The sequence below is a fragment of the Scyliorhinus canicula genome, chromosome 27 (assembly GCF_902713615.1).
Source record: "Scyliorhinus canicula chromosome 27, sScyCan1.1, whole genome shotgun sequence".
Lineage (NCBI taxonomy): Eukaryota > Metazoa > Chordata > Chondrichthyes > Carcharhiniformes > Scyliorhinidae > Scyliorhinus > Scyliorhinus canicula.
Window position 1 is genome coordinate 22,470,353 of NC_052172.1, and position 15,662 is coordinate 22,486,014.

The 15,662-nt window shown below is 44.4% G+C and overlaps 1 protein-coding gene across 2 annotated transcripts in view; it reads left to right on the plus strand.

Annotated features, from left to right (window-relative positions):
• The first annotated feature begins 10,795 nt into the window (after positions 1 to 10,795).
• LOC119957911 (leucine-rich repeat and fibronectin type III domain-containing protein 1-like protein) overlaps positions 10,796 to 15,662 on the plus strand; it is a 259,286-nt gene continuing 254,419 nt past the window's right edge. Inside the window, exon 1 of one of the 2 annotated variants that reach the window (XM_038786099.1) lies at positions 10,796 to 12,084. The gene's annotated coding sequence lies outside the window, so the exon portion shown is untranslated. The remainder of the gene's footprint in view (positions 12,085 to 15,662) is intronic. The other variant, XM_038786101.1, reaches the window with a different exon arrangement.

Sequence of the window (15,662 nt, forward strand, 5' to 3'; positions counted from 1 at the left end):
TTATATGTTTCTATAAGATCCCCACTCATCCTTCTAAATTCCAACAAGTACAGTTTCAGTCTACTCAACCTCTCCTCGTAATCCAACCCCTTCAGCTCTGGGATTAACCTAGTGAATCTCCTCTGCACACCCTCCAGCACCAGTACGTCCTTTCTCAGGTAAGGAGACCAAAACTGAACACAATACTCCAGGTGTGGCCGCCTCACTAACACCATATACAATTGCAGCATAACCTCCCTAGTCTTAAACTCCATCCCTCTAGCAATGAAGGACAAAATTCCATTTGCCTTCTTAATCATCTGTTGCACCTGTAAACCAACTTTTACCACTCATGCATTAGCACACCCAGGTCTCTCTGCACAGCAGCATGTTTTAATATTTTATCATTTAAATAATAATCCCTTTTGCTGTTATTCCTGCCAAAATGGATAACCTCACATTTGTCAACATTATATACCATCTGCCAGACCCTAGCCCATTCACTTAACCTATCCAAATCCCTCAGCAGACCTCCAGTATCCTCTGCACTTTTTGCTTTACGACTCATCTTAGTGTCGTCTGCAAACGTGGACACATTGCCCTTGGTCCCCAACTCCAAATCATCTATGTAAATTGTGAACATAGAACATAGAACATTACAGCGCAGTACAGGCCCTTCGGCCCTTGATGTTGCGCCGTCCTGTGAAACCCCTCTAAAGTCCCTCTACATTATTCCCTTATCGTCCATATGCCTATCCAATGACCATTGGAATGCGTTTAGTGTTGGCGAGTCCACTACTGTTGCAGGCAGGGCATTCCATGCCCTTACTACTCTCTGAGTCAAGAACCTACCTCTGACATCTGTCCTATATCTATCTCCCCTCAATTTAAAGCTATGTCCCCTCGTGCTGGACATCACCATCCGAGGAAAAAGGCTCTCAATGTACACCCTATCTAATCCTCTGATCATTTAACTCAATTAAGTTACTTCTTAACCTTCTCTCTAACGAAAACAGCCTCAAGTCCTTCAGCCTTTCCTCATATGATCTTCCCTCCATACCAGGCAACATCCTGGTAAATCTCCTCTGTACCCTTTCCAATGCTTCCACATCCTTCCTATAATGTGGCGACCAGAACTGCACGCAATACTCCAAATGCGGCCGCACCAGAGTTTTGTACAACTGCAACATGACCTCATGGCTCCGAAACTCAATTCCTCTAGCAATAAAAGCTAACACACCATATGCCTTCTTAACAACCCTCTCAACCTGGGTGGCATCTTTCAGGGATCTATGGACATGGACACCGTGATCTCTCTGCTTGTCCACACTACCAAAAATCTTACCATTAGCCCAGTACTCTGTCTTCCTGTTATTCCTTCCAAAATGAATCACCTCACACTTTTCTGCATTAAACTCTATTTGCCACCTGTCAGCCCAGCTCTGCAGCTTATCTATGTCCCTCTGTAACTTGTAACATCCTTCTGCACTGTCCACAACTCCACCGACTTTAGTGTCATCTGCAAATTTACTCACCCATCCTTCTACGCCCTCCACCAGGTCATTTATAAAAATGACAAACAGCAACGGCCCCAAAACAGATCCTTGTGGTACACCACTAGTAACTGGACACCAGTCAGAACATTTCCCATCAACCACCACCCTTTGTCTTCTATCAGCTAGCCAATTTCTGATCCAAACTGCAAAATCACCCTGAATCCCATGCCTCTGTATTTTCTGCAATAGCCTACCGTGGGGAACCTTATCAAACGCTTTACTGAAATCCATATACACCACATCAACTGCTTTACCCTCATCCACCTGTTTGGTCACCTTCTCAAAGAACTCAATGAAGTTTGTGAGGCACGACCTACCCTTCACAAAACCATGTTGACTATCTCTAATCAAATTATTCCTTTCCAGATGATTATACATCCTATCTCTTATAAACCTTTCCAAGACTTTTCCCACAACAGGAGTAAGGCTCACTGGTCTATAGTTACCGGGGTTATCTCTACTCCCCTTCTTGAACAAGGGGACAACATTTGCTATTCTCCAGTCTTCTGGCACTATTCCTGCAGACAAAGATGACTTAAAGATCAAAGCCAAAGGCTCAGCAATCTCCTCCCTAGCTTCCCAGAGAATCCTAGGATAAATCCCATCTGGCCCAGGGGACTTATCTATTTTCACACTTTCCAGAATCGCTAACACCTCCTCCTTATGAGCCTCAAGCCCTTCTAGTCTAGTAGCCTGTATCTCAGTATTCTCCTCGACAACTTTGTCTTTTCCTGTGTGAATACAGACGGAAAATACTCATTTAGCACCTCTCCTATTTCCTTGCACTCCACGCACAACTTCCCACTACTGTCCTTGACTGGCCCTACTCTTACCTTAGTCAGTCTTTTATTCCTGACATATCTATAGAATGTTTTACGGTTATCCTTGATCCTAACTGCCAAAGACTTCTCATGTCCTCGCTTGGCTCTTCTTAGCTCTCTCTTTAGAGCCTTCCTAGCTAACTTGTAACTCTCAAGCGCCCTAACTGAACCATCACGTCTCATCTTTACATAAGCCTCCTTCTTCCTCTTGACAAGTGTTTCAACTGCTTTAATAACCCATGGCTCCCTCGCTCGACCACTTCCTCCCTGCCTAACAGGTACATACTTATCAAGGACACGTAATAGCTGTTCCTTGAACATGCTCCACATTTCCATTGTGTCCATCCCCTGCAGTTTTCCTCTCCAGCCGCTGCATCCTTAGTCTTGCCTCATCGCATCATAATTGCCTTTCCCCCAGCTATAACTCTTGTCCTGCGATATATACCTATCCCTTTCCATCGCTAAAGTAAACGTAATCGAATTGTGGTCACTATCACCAAAATGCTCACCTACCCCCAAATCTAACACCTGTCCTGGTTCATTACCCAGTACCAAATCCAATATGGCCTCGCCTCTTGTTGGCCTATCTACATACTGCATCAGGAAACCCTCCTGCACACAATGGACAAAAACGGACCCATCTAAAGTACTCAAACAATAGCGTTTCCAGTCAATATTTGGAAAGTTAAAGTCCCCCATAACAACTACCCTGTTACTTTTGCTCCTATCCAGAATCATCTTTGCAATCCTTTCCTCTACATCTCTGGAACCTTTCAGAGGCCTATAGAACAGCCCGAACAGGGTGACCTCTCCTTTCCTGCTTCTTAACTCAGCCCATACTACCTCAGTATTCGAGTCCTCATCAAATGTCCTCTCAGCCACCATAATACTGTCCTTGACTAACAATGCCACCCCTCCCCCTCTCTTACCACCTTACCTGAGCTTACTGAAATATCTAAACCCCGGCACCTGCAACACCCATTCCTCGCCCTGCTCGATCCATGTCTCCGAAATGGCCACAACATCGAAGTCCCAGGTACTAACCCATGCCGCAAGCTCACCCACCTTATTCCGGATGCTCCTGGCATTGAAGTAGACACACTTTAACCACCTTCCTTCCTGCCGGTACACTCCTGCAACTTTGAAACCTTACTCCTGACCTCACTACTCTCAACTTCTTGTGTACTGGAGCTACAATTCAGGTTCCCAATCCCCTGCTGAACTAGTTTAAACCCTCCCGAAGAGCATTAGCAAACCTTGTTGTGGTTGTGGGCCCAACACTGATCCCTGAGGAACACCACTAGCTACTGATTGCCAACCAGAGAAACACCCATTAATCCCCACTCTTTACTTTCTATTAATTAGCCAATCCTCTATCCATGCTACTACTTTACCCTTAATGCCATGCATCTTTATCTTATGCAGCAACCTTTTGTGTGGCACCTTGTCAAAGGCTTTCTGGAAATCCAGATATACCACATTCATTGGCTCCCCATTATCTACCTCACTGGAAATGTCCTCAAAAACTTCCACTAAATTAGTTTATGAACGCATGCTGCGTCTGTCCAATGGGACAATTTCTATCCAGATGTCTCGCTATTTCTTCCTTGATGATAGATTCCAGCATCTTCCCTACTATCGAAGTTAAGCTTAATGGCCTATAATTACCCGCTCTCTGCCTACCTCCTTTTTTAAACAATGGTGTCACATTTGCCAATTTCCAATCCGCTGGGACCACCCCAGAGTCTAGTGAATTTTGGTAAATTATCACTAGTGCATTTGCAATTTCCCTAGCCATCTCTTTTAGCACTCTGGGATGCATTCCAGCAGGGCCAGGAGACTTCTCTACCTTTAGCCCCATTAGCTTGCCCATCACTACCTCCTTAGTGATATACGGCTCTTTACAGCTGCATCAACCTTTGGCTGAACACACTGCTGCTGCCAATGGCCCATTCTGCCCCAGGCTTTGCTGAATTGATGGAAAGTTGAGCATTTCCTTGGTCCATGCAGAAGGCCACACCTTCCACACATCTTACTAGGTGTTGTAGAGAGGGTGTCAACAATTGGGGTTATCATTAGGACCTGTCAGCTGTGTCGATCTGTAAGGATCTCTTTGTACTTCCTCCATCCTTGAGCAGCTCTTTGATGCTGCATGACTCGGGCTTCTCTGGCAGATCTTTCTGGAATGCTTCCATGGGAGTGGATACAATCACCAAGTCAACGATTCTGTCTGCCAGCTCTGAGTTTGAAAAATCACAGTACCCACCCTTTCCTCTGTACCAGCTGGTGAAGAGGTCAATTGATTCTGTAGGCTGTTGCTGAAATGACCTGAATTCCAGTTATTGAATACGGAAGTTAAACCTGATTCTGAACAGGTTTTCCAATGTAGTCCATACCTTTTGGGGATCCTTCAGCTCTTCTGCTGTTAATCCTGACGTGTTCAGCCCATGCAGATCTTCATTCCCAATTTCCAGGTGAAGTTTTTGGGCTTGCTTGTCTGGTTCAGTCAGACCTGAATCGAGAAACTCCAGCTCCGTATGCGGTTTAAACATCCTGAATTCAGCCAGTGGGTCAGCTGCATTCTGATTCGCACTGCAGAATTCTGTGGACATTCAAAGAACAAAGAACAATATCTCGGTGCTGTGACTTAACCTTCAACAATCTGTGGATGTGCAGTCCAGGAACCCTCCAACACTCTATGCTTCCCCGTAACCATCCTATGTATTGTATTCCTTTCCGTTGTTAGCTTCATCAAATACATTAGCTCACACTTCTCCTGATTTTCTCCATTTTCTACCAATCTGACAAATTATTTTTAATTTATTCATTCATGGGATGTGGGTTTCACTGGCATTTAGTGTCTGCCCCGAGTTTCCCTTGAGAAGGTGGTGGTGAGATGCCTGCTAGAACCGCTGGAGTCCTTGTGGTGTAGGTACACCCACTGTGCAGTTAAGGAGTGAGTTCCAGGATTTTCACCCAGCGACAGTGAAGGAACGACTGATATACTTCCAAGTCAGGGTGGTGTGTATCTTGAGCCTGCTGCCCTTGTCCTTCTAGATCATAGAGCATGCAGGTTTAGAAGCGTGGAGGAGCCTTGGTGAGCTGCTGCAGTGAATCTTGTACACAGCTGCTCCTGTGTGTCATTGGTGAACGGAGTGAGTGTTTCAGGTGGTGGATGGGACGTCATTCAAATGGACTGCCTTGTCCTGAATGATGTCTGGTTTCTTGAGATTTGTTGGAGCTGCATTCATCCAGGCAAGTGCAGAGTACCCCATCGCACTCCTGTCTTTTGGATGGACTTTCGGGAGTCAGGAGGTGCGTTATCACGTTGAATGTAGCAATTTCAGGTATATTATATGTATTTGGGCTGTGAGGGTTGAAGGCCTGGGTTAGTGTGCGTATGACTGCTGTAGTAATGTTTTCAAGAATTCTGATTTGCACGACACCTGGGCTTTTTGGGGGAGCCAGATGTGAAACTACAGCATCGTAATTATTGACACGCTCTCTACAACACCCAAACCTAGTAAGACGTGTGGAAGGTGTAGCCATCTGCATGGACCAAGGAAATGCTCAACTTTCCATCTTGGGCTAAGAGATTTTTATTTGGATTAAGAGGAATAGTTAGTTAGAGACCTTTGTGTTCAGTTAGTAAGATGATGTAAATGTTGGGAGGAGCTACATATTAGGCATTTCACTAGAGAAGCAGAAATTGTTCAGTTGGTTCCTGGCAGTTAAACCGTAAAGATAGTTTCTGAAGTCTCCAGCGAGAGATCCTGCATTGTCCTGACAGGATTCAGGTAAATCTCTTAAAACAGTCTCAGAGATCCTCCCTTAAGCAAGTATGCCGGGGTCTGCTAACTGTATTTAAAAATGGATTGAGATCTGAGACGGTTTTGTTTGAGTGGGAATAAAGATAGCAGTTAAGGGTTATTGTGTCACTGTATTGATTAGCATTATTTAAGGGGTAATTGTAGCTATTTTCTGGTGTGATGTTGAAGATGTTGAAGATGTTTTAATACTGTGTTATCAATAAAGTTTGTTATAATTTACCATATCCCTATTTTTGGGAAATCACTCCGAGAGCAAGGAATCCTTTCCTCCCAGTCTGACAAAATTAAAATAAAATATTGGAGGTTCTGTCCAGTGTCCGAGCAACCATTGGTGTCTGGTCTGGGATTTTAACAATCACACACTGCAGAAATCTAAGCCTCTGACCTGCCATAAATTTAGATAGCTGGTCTCAGTGGTGTAGTGGTTAGCACTGCTGCCTCACGGCACTGAGGACCAGAGTTCAATCCCGGCCCCGGGTCACTGTACATGTGGAGTTTTCACATTCTCCCCGTGTCTGTGTGGGCCTCACTCCCTCAACTTTACGGGCAGCATGGTTAGCACAGTGGTTAGCACTAATGCTTCACAGTGCCATGGACCAGGGTTCAATTCTCGGCTTGGGTCACTGGCTGTGTGGAATCTGCACGTTTTCCCTGTGTCTGTGTGGGTTTCCTCCGGGTGCTCCGGTTTCCTCCCACAAGTCCCGAAAGATGTGCTGTTAGGTGATTTGGACATTCTGAATTCTCCCTCAGTGCACCTGAACAGGCACCGGAATGTGGCGACCTGGGGATTTTCACAGTAACTTCATTATAGTGTTCATGTAAGCCTACTTACGACACTAATAAAGGTTATTATTGTTATTATTGGTTCAATTTCTGGTCAATGGTAACCCCCCGGGATGTTGCGAGGAGGATTTAGCAATAGTTAGCTTGCAGCATCCTCTCCTCTTGAATAGAAGCTTGTGGCTTTAAACTCTGTTTGGTCACATAACCTAGGCTGACAATCGAAGGCAGAAATGGGAGTGCTGCATTGACAGAGGCGCCTATGCCAAAATTAAAGCACTTTGTTTGATTGAGACTCAGTTTAATTTTGTCACATTGCATTAGGAGAAAAGACTATTGCAACAATCAGCCAGTATCCAGGGAAAAGGCCAAACCACTTATTCCAACTGCAAACATTTTATGTGTGTAATTAGCAAGTCCTTTTGTATTGCACAGACCATTATTTAAATCTGCAAAACCCGTCATCATTTGAAAAGTGTGCATCAGTCAGTCGCCTTCAAACTAATGATCCATCTGGAATCTTTGAAGGGAAGCTTTAAAGAAAATTTAATAATACTTGTTAAGCATCTAACTTTTCGCAGTTAGTGCAAAACCGAGAAAAAAAACATTCTTCTGCACAAAGGTTAATCAGTTTAATAAATGAGTCCAAATGTTTTGTTTATTATGATCAGTAGCGAAAGCTTAAAAATTGCTGCAATAATCTGTATTCTGCTCTGGCTATTGTTAGCTCCTGCATTGCTGTTTATGCTCAAGTCCCCACAGTCATTGGAGGACGTAATAAGGGGGCGCTATCAGAAGCTTTTTTCCAGGGTGGAAGAGTCAATTGGAGGGGACATAGGTTCAAGGTTCGAGGGGGAAATTTTAGAGGAGATGTGCAAGGAAAGTTTTTCCACAGAGGGTGGTGAGGGCCTGGAACGCGCTGCCATAGGAGATGGTCGAAGTAGATACAATCGCGATGTTTAAGAGCATCTTAACAAATACATGGGTGGCACAGTGGTTAGCGCTGCTGCCTCATGGGCTCCAGGGACCTGGGTTTAATTCTGGCCTTTGATGACTGTCTGTGTGGAGTTTGTACTTTCTCCGCGTGCCTGCGTGGGTTTCCTCCAGGAGTTCCGGTTTCCTCCCCGCAGTCCAAAGATGTGCAGGCCATGATTAATTGCCCCTTAGTGTCCAAGAGGTGGGGTTGCTGGGTTAAGGTGATAGGGTGGGGGCCTGACCCTAGATAGGGTACCCTTTCAAAGGATTGGTGCAGACTCAATGGGTCGATTGGCCATCCACTGCAATGTAGTGATTGTAGGATTCTATTCTATACTATGAATAGCATGGGAATAGAAGGATATGGATCCCTGAAGTATAGAACGTTTTAATTTAGAGAGGCATCATGATCGGCGCAGGCTTGGAGGGGCTGAAAGGCCTATCCCTATGCTGTACGTTGCTTTGTTCTTTGGTCTTGGTTGTTTTTAAACTGTGACAGAGGTAGTAATGGCCGAGAACCACACTATCAATGGAGCAGTGCTGAGGAAGTGCTGCACTGTCAATTGACCAGTGCTGAGGAAGGGCTGCACTGTAGGAGGTGCAGTGCTGAGCAAGGGTTAGAAAATCAGCACTCAGCTAGGGAAGTGCTGGAGGCTAATTGCTCTGAGAGCGCTATTCCACTGGCTATCATCATTTCCCTGCCTCTAGCAGAGAAGGAACTGGATTTCTATTCATTCCCCAGTCTCTTCCCCCAAAATTAATTGGCAGTTTGAAGAAGAGACAAATTGAATGATGACCTGTTTGGTAAACCCTCCCACTGTGTACCTCTGCAGTGAATTCCACAAGTCTCTCGCAGTCCAAAAGTACTCTAGATCTAATAGTGAGAAGCCTGTTCTTTAACTTCGATCTTGATGTCAAATCTTTGCTTTAGAAGCATTGGTTTTGGTAATTGGTGATGGGTTTATTGTCAACTGGGATGATTCCTAATCAATGGAGGTAGTTTTAATCAACGGGCTGTTTCCTGGCCAATCGGGTTGGTTTCCAGTCAATTGACATGACCAGCAAAACATTGGTGAACTCCCCAGAATTTGCTGTAATCACCAGCAGTAACAGTGTCGTTAATTGTGATAATCCATGTGCTGCATTTTCTTTTCTGCGATGTTCCTTTAAGAACAAAGTGGGATGTGGGTTACTGATTATGATATCTTAGGTTCCAAGAAATGCCTGTGTGATGTGGGGTTGCCATGGGGATGAACAGCTAAGAGGCAAAAGGTAAATAGAAAGCTAATTGCAGGTGAGTTGGGTTTTAACGTGTTTCTCTTCTGTGCGGCAGTTCAGAACACTGAAAATGCATGCAAAGAGAAAACAAGCAAGTCTCTCTCTGAAGGGAACAGTTTTCTGTTTGGTACTCTTCAAACAGATCTTGGTTTCGAAACAGAAGTCTGAGAATGGATCAGAGACTATGTTACTGAACGTGTTATACAGTTGGAAAAGGCAGAACACCGAAAACAACAGGAGTGAGGGATTGTGGAATAGATGGTCCCCATTGCTGTTGGTGCAGTAGCCCCAGATCCACCAGACCATTTTGAAGGCTCAGAGAAGGGAGCCACTGGGCATTATGTGTCACCAGGACTGGTGTGAATGAGAGAAGACTTGCAGACACAAACTCTGTCATTAGTAACACTGTCAGATGGAATACAACAATTAGAGAACATGACTCACAAGCCAAAATGATTGGATGAGAAGTGAGAGATCCTGAAAAATGGAGGCGGAGTTGGGAAGACTGTGAGATTACAGGAAGTAAGGCAAGTGATTGTAACTACGGGAGGCATATCTTTGTTGTATCAACTATTAATAGTGATTTTTATTTTTTTATTTGAAATGTCATTCACCCATTAATTAACTTTGAATATTATTTGAGTTGATAATTGATACTAAAAGTTTTAAGAAGCGAAATCTTGTCCAATGTTTTATTTCCAGCTGTTGTTATGTGGTATCCCTTCTATTTAAAAAAGTATCGGTCTCTTTGGGATTGGAACATTATAAAATTGGTAATAGGTGACAAAAACTGATCATCCTTGAAAAAGACTTAGGTTTGAAATGAGGCGCATAAACTGCTGGTCAGAATCTCTTGTTAAAATTAATATAAAGATAGAGGGCATGGTTTGTAAGCTGAATATGTTTTCTCAGCTCTCTTTCTCTCTCTCGCTCTGATACTCATTCTTTCTCTCCCTCACTCTGTGTCACTCAATCTTTCTCTCCCCGCTCTCTGTCAATCTTTACTCCCTCACTTTCTGTCACTCAATCTTTCTCTCTTTTCTCTCTCTCCTCAATCTTTCTCTCTCTCTTTATCTCTCAGTCTTTCTCTCTGTCACTCAATATTTCTCTCTTTCTCTCTATGTCACCAATCTTTCTCTCACTTTCTCTCTCTGTCACTCAATCTTCCTCTTTCTCTCTCTGTCATTCAATATTCCTCTCTCTCTGTCACTCAATATTTCTCTCTGTCACTCAATTTTTCTCTCTTTCTCTCTGTCACTCATTTTCTCTCTCTCTTTCTCTCTCTCGCTCAATCTTTCTCTCTCTCTGTCACAATTTTTCTCTCTCTTTTTCTCACTCATTTTCTCTCTCTCTCTCTGTTACTCAATGTTTCTCTCTCTCATTTCAATCTTTCTCCGTCTTCCTCTCTCTCTGCCACTCAATTTTTCTCTCTTTTTCTCTGTCACTCAATTTTTCTCTCTTTCTCTCTCCCTGTCACTCTATCTATCTCTCTGTCACTCAATCTTTTTCTCTCTTTCTGTCCCTCTGTCACTCATTATTTCTTCGGTTGCTCAACCTTTCCCTCTTTCTCCCTCTTTGTCACTCAACCTCCTTCTCTCTCTCTCTCTCTCTCTCAGTATTATACTGGGCTGATACACGTGTACTTCCTAATTCATATGCACGAAGAGCTCAGTCCCTCCCACTGTGAGCTCTGTGTGATTTGCTTCTTCACATTGAAGCCTTTTTTCCTTCAGCCTGGCAGCTGAGCGAGCTGCCTGGATGTGTGTGTGCAGTGAAACGGTCGGATGGCAAGATAATTGACTGTTAGCAGCTGCTGGAAGAGGAAGAGAGAGAAAAAAGGGAGCTCCACAGACAGAAAGAGCAAATCGGCCCCATTCGGGCACCTGATGTGGAGGAATCGCTTGTCAGCTGGGAACTGAGATGGAGCCAGGATTTGTTTAAGGGCAGGCGGCAACCGAGGGGAGACCTGCTCCGCCAGATGTTGCTGTAGCTGTGGGATCTGAAGCTCTGCGACCTGCTCTGTGTTAACGTACACATTTGGACAATCTCTGCAAGCGGAGCTCTGATGCGCATCTGTACAGCGGCAGGAGTGAGAGACTGACTGAGACACTCACTGAATGTTACTGGGCTGAGGGGGAGGGGGACAGAGGGGAATAAGGATGTCCCTCTATTCACTCCAACTCACTGCAACCTTCCTGAGCGAGAGCCGTCTCCTGGCCGTCCATGGAGCCTACTCCTTCTAGAGTTGGGCATTGTTAAGGATCAGAATCCTTGGGCACCCTCTGGTTTTTATCCCTTTTTGCAGGAGCTAGTGCCTCACACTGGAGGTGATAGTGGAGCGAGAGGCTGTGAGCGGCTCTGTGGCGCTGTCCCCGTCCCTTGGTGCTGAAACCATCAATGTTGGCGAGTGAGCGGCTCTGTGGCGCTGTCCCCGGTCCCTTGGTGCTGAAACCATCAATGTTGGCGAGTGAGCGGCTCTGTGGCGCTGTCCCTACTCCCGTGGTGCTGAAATCATCAATGTGGGCGAGTGAGAGCCGGGAGCTGGAGGATGCTTTGAAGGGAGTTGCATCTTATTTCAACACAAAGCAAAAACAGCTCGTGTCTATTTTTTCCTCTCTCTCCATCGTCCAAATTTAATTCCATTCATTGAAGCTGACCCTTCGGACTGCCTGTTTAACCTTTAAACTGCCTGAAGACAGAGGGTTCCTCCAGCACCGCCTGAACGAGGAGTCAACACGGAGAAAGGAGCAGAGAGAGACAGGGAGTAGGGAAGGAGAGGTGGAAAGAATAATCGAAGCAGAGACGCTGGTGCAGATCATTCGCCTCATCTCACTGACTGAATCTGGTTCATGCTTCTTTGCAAAGGTAAAACATTTTTATTCCACCAATTCTCATCATTCCCGGTCAAAGTCACGGGGTTTGTTCGCCTGGAGATTGTGTGAATTTTTCTCAGGAAATATATATATATTTTCCCCTGGCGACTAGAATTGCAAACGGGTGATTCTTGCCCGGGCTGGACCCGGTGCAGCCGCGAACACTGACGTTCAACTCACAGATATTGCAGTGTTGGTCCAGAAAAGCGTTTAGACCTTCCTTGATAATCAGAGATTTTTAAAATTTCGGCACTGAACTTTTCAATATGGTAGGATCATCATTGTACAGCATGAATAACACATGCACGGGAATCATTTGGCGATGTTAATGCCTTATTCCCCTTCATCTAATTTAACAGACCTGACTTTTTTTCTTTCCAAAACACTCATAGATTCTGAATAAGAAACAGCTGCGTCTATTTTAATGCCTTGTACCAATGCTTCAGCTAGGAAACTAAAAAAAAACTGCGGAGGATGCTTGTGTTCTGGAGAAGACTTCTGCTGGGATGACATTGTTCTCGCTGCTGTTTTTGTGATCTGAAGTAATGGGTGTTGGGGCTTCAATTATTAAATGCAGGAATGTGCCTGTTGTTCAAGAGCAGTATTGCAGTGGAGAGCTTGTCCACATACGGCAGTGAAGGTGCTCCTCTGCATCATTTTACCCCATCAAGTTTAACGTGTATTTGGGAGAGGCCAGCAGGCTATTTTCCCCCTCACATTTTCCGGGGTGGAATTAGACCTTCCACCCATCCCACATTCCTAAAACTTTCAACATTGGGGGCATCTGGTTCTGTATCAAAAGCACGAGCGAAACGTGTACCGTAATTTCACACAGAGACACTGCACTGTCAGGAAATATACTCGGAACAGGGGAGTGGTTATGATTGCGAGGTTCTTGAACAATACAGGGGAATGCCATCTCTGCACCGTGATGAATCTCAGTTGGGAAGTGTTTTTGTGAGATGTTTGCAATGCTAGTTGTCCGGGTAGGTTTATAATACATTCCGCACCTCGTTATAATGCCCTTCATTAAATTAAACATTGCTATCTGACGCTGCTTTTAGTTGTGAATGAAAGGCTGAGGCAATACCACTGACCAATCACCGAAATGGTTTATTTATTCGCGGTTATTATTCCTCTTATTTAATTCTTCTTAATTAAGGAGACATGTGACCAGGAGCATCAAAGGATCTGGCCGGAGATGAGTAGTGTAGGGTTGGAATATGACAGCCTCTATCTTACACAATGGTGCCACAGAAGATTGCTGATTTAAGATAACCTTGTTTGAGGCGCACCAACGTTGAAAAACATTCACTTTGCAACCCTGTGCTCAAAAGGTTTGAACCCTACAATTTTACTGGTAATGTTTGAGGCCCCACCCTTTCCTCTTCACATGATGGGCGGAGTTGCACAGGTCAACACATGGGCTGAGATTTCATCTGTGTCACCATTGTTGGAACAATGCGTTTCTTCTGGTGTAAACTGAAATATTTCTTCATGGTTTTCAATGTTTTGACCTTCACACTTAAGTTTGGATTGAGTTCTTTGATTCCTTGAATACCAATCCACGGTTAACACGGTAATCCTCTCCAATACTTGATGCAGTTGACTGAATTGCACAAGTGATTAGTTGGCAGTGATGCACTGTGGTCTGACCTGAGGTGGAGATAAGGCTGTTTATCCGTTAGTGAAAGTTTATTCTTTGAATTTGATTCAGAGTCACCTCACTGGCTTTGAGAAATCCTATTTATTTTGTTAAAGGCAGTTGCTCCCACCCCGCCCCCCGCCTTGGTTTTCAGGAGCCAATCATGTATTAGCAAGTAATGTCTTTCAGGAATAATGAAGATTGGTTGCTATGCTTTTGATGTCAGTGAGAAAAGCCATTTTAAGTAATCTATGTTAGATTGAAGGTCATGGTCTATAACAGTTAGAAATTGCAGGTATCATGTGCAGTACTGCAGGATATTGTTGTCCCACCTCCTGTTAAGGAATATAGCTTTGGTATAGATTTTCCTCCCCAACCAGAGCTTGCTAGAACAGGCCAGGCATAGGGAGATGCTGTTCAGGGTAAGGAGGATGAAGGAAACCTCATCCCCAAGATACTGTGGGTGAGTCCATCCTAGTTGGTTTCTCTGCCCAGAGTGCTGAGGAAAATGAGTGGCAAAAGTACATTGAAAGGACAATCCCATCACCACCAGAACTAAAACAGATCTGATGCTCATTCCCTCAATTACAGAGTCACCTGGTGGAATGGGCCAGCTGGACTACTGCCTACCAATTTACAATTTTCATAATGATAACTTTGTCTCAAATGTTGTTTCTTCTCTCACCAGTGTGCTCTGAACTCATTCAAATAAGCTTTCCGAGTTGTGCTAACATTATTTGTAATGATTTGTGGGTAATATTCCTGATATAGAATCACTCTGTAAAACCCATGTTCAATGATATCATGTTCACGTGGTTTGAAAATGTTGGTAGTTAATTGGTCATCTCACTCCAAGTCGATATGGATGACAAGTGTAGGAAATGTAAAGACTCAATAGTGATGTGTGGGATGACCAGCTGAGGATTTTAGCTATTGCTGACCCAACAGAGTAAGACGACTACAAACTGAATTGAGATTGCCAACCTCCCTTTCCTCTTAGTATTTACAGCCTTTAAAAAAAAACATAAACTTGTCATTGATGAAGTACCACTTTTTCCAGTTCTTCTCTCTTATTCTTGTTCACCTCACTGTACAGGCCTGGAACCTGGGTTATGCCTCAGTGTTTAAATCTTTCTACAATGGAGTTCTATTGTTGCATTTCAGACTGTTGTGCATCGAATCATAAACTCTACCAGAACACACTGACCCTCTAAGGCTGGTATTTGAACTGTGTATTTTGCAATTCTCGATCTGTGATTCCCATCCACCATTCTTTGTTTTTTAAAAATAAATTTAGAGTACCCAATTAATTTTTACCAATTAAGGGGCAATTTAGCATGTTCAATCCACCTACCTTGCACATCTTTGGGTTGTGGGGGCGAAACCCACGCAAACACGGGGAGAATGTGCAAACTCCACACGGACAGTGACCCAGAGCCGGGATTGAACCTGGGACCTCGGCGCCGTGAGACTGCAGTGCTAACCACTGCGCCACCGTGCTGCCCTCCATCCACCATTCTAACAGACAAGAAACACAGTAGGTTTCCTTGGATTAGTGCAATAGGGAACAAATTTCCAGTAGGCATGGTAGCATAGTGGTTACCACAGTTGCTTCATAGCTCCAGGTTTGATTCTTTGCTGGGTCACTGTGCGCAGTCTACACGTTCTCCCCGCATCTGCGTGGGTTTCCTCTGGGTGCTCCGCTTTCCTCCCACAGTACAAAGATGTGCGGGTTAGGTGGATTGGCCATGCTAAATTGTCCTTCGTGTCCATAAAGGTTAAGTAGGGGTTATGGGAATTGGGTAGATATGTGGGCTTGAGCCGGGTGCTCTTTGTAAGGGCTGGTGCAGACTCGATGGGTGGTGTGGCCTCTTTCTGCACAGTAAATTCTATGATCTATGATCTAATACACCTTTTCTTTTTGC